Source organism: Amphibalanus amphitrite, unplaced genomic scaffold (assembly GCF_019059575.1).
Source record: "Amphibalanus amphitrite isolate SeventyFive unplaced genomic scaffold, NRLGWU_Aamphi_draft 000681F_arrow, whole genome shotgun sequence".
Taxonomy (NCBI): domain Eukaryota; kingdom Metazoa; phylum Arthropoda; class Thecostraca; order Balanomorpha; family Balanidae; genus Amphibalanus; species Amphibalanus amphitrite.
Genome location: NW_024882175.1, coordinates 223,949 through 227,129, shown reverse-complemented (window position 1 = coordinate 227,129; position 3,181 = coordinate 223,949).

Genomic DNA, 3,181 nt, shown 5'->3' with positions numbered 1-3,181 from the left:
CGGAAACTCATCATGCCCCACACCAGGACCTTGCCCGGCTGCTTGACGGTCTCGATGACAGGCACTTCTGAGCTGTTCTGAGCCCAAACACGGTCGTTCTGGCGGTTGGGAGGATGAAACAGCTCAAAAGGAGACTCGTCGCTGAACAGGACCCGCCTCCAGTCCTGTATGGACCAGTTGAAACGATTTTTAGCGAAGTCCAGCCGTTTTCGTCGCTGTGCTGCCGTCAGCTTGGGCTCCACGCGCGGTTTCAGCGGCTTCAGACGGAGGCACTGCCGCAGATACCGGTGGACAGCGGACTTGGAGGCCGGATGATTTTTTGCACTGAGTTTCCGCGCCAGTTTCCGTGTCGACTGGTGCCGTTTCGTAACGGATTTCGCCACCACGATTTTGGCCACCCGGCTCATCGCTGTCTTCCTCCCTCTTCCCCCGCGGTTCTCCAGTGCCTCTCCCTTGCGGTCGAGGGTCATCCAGCGTCTGAGGGTCCTGGGCTCTATCCTTAGCTCCTTGGCTACCTGTACCTGGGGCGTGCCGCCGTTGACCATGCCGACAGCGCGATAGCGAGTCGACAAAGGGTACTCCTTCACCATGGCTGATATGCAGTCCGCGCGCCTCGCGACCCTCTCGGTAAATGACCTCTGCCGCCCCGCCGGGTCCTGGGTCGGCTCGCCTGGCTAGGTCACGTGACCAACAAACACGTGACCGTGCCCCAGGGTCGGGTCCCGGTAAAGCGCCATTGGTATACCGGTATTGCTCGCGGGAAACGTAACGAACGGGAGAGGACATTAATTTCGGGACACCCTGTAGACCACTCCAACACGTCTCCCCCAAACTTGGGTAACTCAATTTTTGGCAGGTTCGCTGTTTTGATTCCACAAGAATCACTGTCACCATGGTCCTCCGCAGCCTGATCAAGGAGAGCTTTACGAGCACGCAATGCTAGTATCTTACATTGGTGCGCCCGCTCCCTCACTTCTGCTGTCTTACTGATATTTTCATCGAGCTCAGCACTGTCGATTAACATCTCAATGTTTTCCTGCAGCGAGTCAACCTTCAACAGACGTGCTTAAAACTCTGCATATGCACAGTCTATCTCCACTAGATCACCTTTACCTTCGATGACCTGCTCAAGTTTTATAATTGCCCGCTTGAGCCAACCTCGGGCGGCAATTCTGGCGCGCACCAGTTCATCCAGGCCCGCCATCCCGGGTTCCGGCACCAAATTGTTCAGTATTGTTCTGACAAATCTCTCAAAATCTCATTCCTCATCGCTGCGAGGCCGTAACAACTCTTGGCCATAACGCACAAATCTTCTCATCGGTCTTTGGCACACTTTATTTTGCCACATCAACCACAAACAACCATCCAGCCACGAGATCAAGGCAAGTAATGAAAAATCATATGAAATCAACGTTGAAACGCGAAGTAATGCATATATGACGCGGCTGCGTCAAACAAAGTGAAAATTCGGCAAAGTTCCCGGATGTTGGACTAAACCGCTTCATCTGCTAAACAGCTGCAAATTCTAGAGGAGATACAGCGGCACTAATTTAAATCATCAACACCATGCACCAGACGGCGCGATCGAGGTCATCACCGGTGAGCCGACTCGCCATACAGTCCAGCTGCGAGCGCAGCGCCACGTCATCTGCGACGTCGTCCCACCCATTCGTCACCGCATTCACTCGTCGTTTCAGCCAGGCGGTCGCTGCTCGGGGCCAGCCGCACACGGGCACGTGCGCCACGAAGGACCGCACCAAGCGAACCATGCACGCAGTACGGCTGCCACAAAATGTAGACTGACGTACCTGTTTCTCCGCAGCAGGATCGCGTTTGGTGTACGCCACGGTGTGGTGTTCTCCGGTGGTTCCACCGTGGCCGTGGAGCTAGAAAAAGATAATTCTGAGTGATCAGTGCACACGTCGTACTAATAATACGTTAAAACAGAATGATAAAATCACCTCAATACAAACAAGCCAGAATGTCCTCGTAGGATGACGAGGACCCTAAGCATTGTAGTGGTTTGCGTCCTAATCTCTAACAGCTATCTGGCTAGACACGTGGTCCCAACGCGAGTTGTTTATTCACACCCTCCGAAGGACAACTACAATCTTGGCGCACTTGGCGAAAGCCCTAAAATGCTGCAATACAGTACACTTTCCCCCTCGGAACATAAGACGTACCGCAACTTCAACTTCACAAAGAGCTTCGCCAGACACTGACATGAGCTATGCTTACTACTTTAGCCAAAGGCCAGCGCGCTGATTTCAATCAGGCGCTGAGGCGCACGCTTAGGTCTACTTGACCTGCGCAGCGCCGGTGTAGGCGACAGTGACAACGAAGACGGCCGCGCAGGCTCCACCCGACTGCTACTCTCTGCCTCGTTGTCGTCAGTCGTCCGTCCTTTATCCAGCGTAGCTGACTCATCAGGATAGGCCCGGTCTGGGTCCCGTGTCGTCACCGACCGGTCCGGTTCAACCGCAGACTCCCTGCGTTCCAGTACCAGAGACGGTCGGCCCACTGTCTCCTCGTGAGCCTCCTCCCGGCGAGAAGGATCGTGCCGATGGTGGTTGACGTGGACGAACCGGACTCGACCGTGAACTCTGCACAGGTACATATGCGGTCCCTTACGGCACAGGACGATGCCCTCATTGAAGTGCACCACTGCAGTTAAAAGAGCTGCTAGGTCTCCTGACATCTTTTCCAAAGTTGATGTCTACTGCAAATTCACAACTTATCTCATTCTTCGTCGCCAGTGTAGTGGTTTGCGCCCTAATCTCTAACAGCTATCTGGCTAGACATGTGGTCCCAACGCGAGTTGTTTATTCACACCCTCCGAAGGGCAACTACAATCTAGGCGCACTTGGCGAAAGCCCTAAAATGCTGCAATACAGTACAAGCACAAAGGCACGACTTACGAAAAATACACAGTTTAGGCCAAGGCAGGCACAAACCGAACACAGGCATGCATACACACCAACATGAATTGGTGTTGCTATAAAAAGGTACCTTGGTGTTGCTGCAACTGGCGTACTATACTGGCGAAGCTGCTGTGTGCCGGCGCCGCTGTCACTGGCTTGAACCGGAGGGAACCTGCAGAGGACGAAATAATAAACATTGGTAGGCAGTTCTCAGATACTGAGTTGATCTATGCATGCATTGGCGTTAAAGGCATGTAATT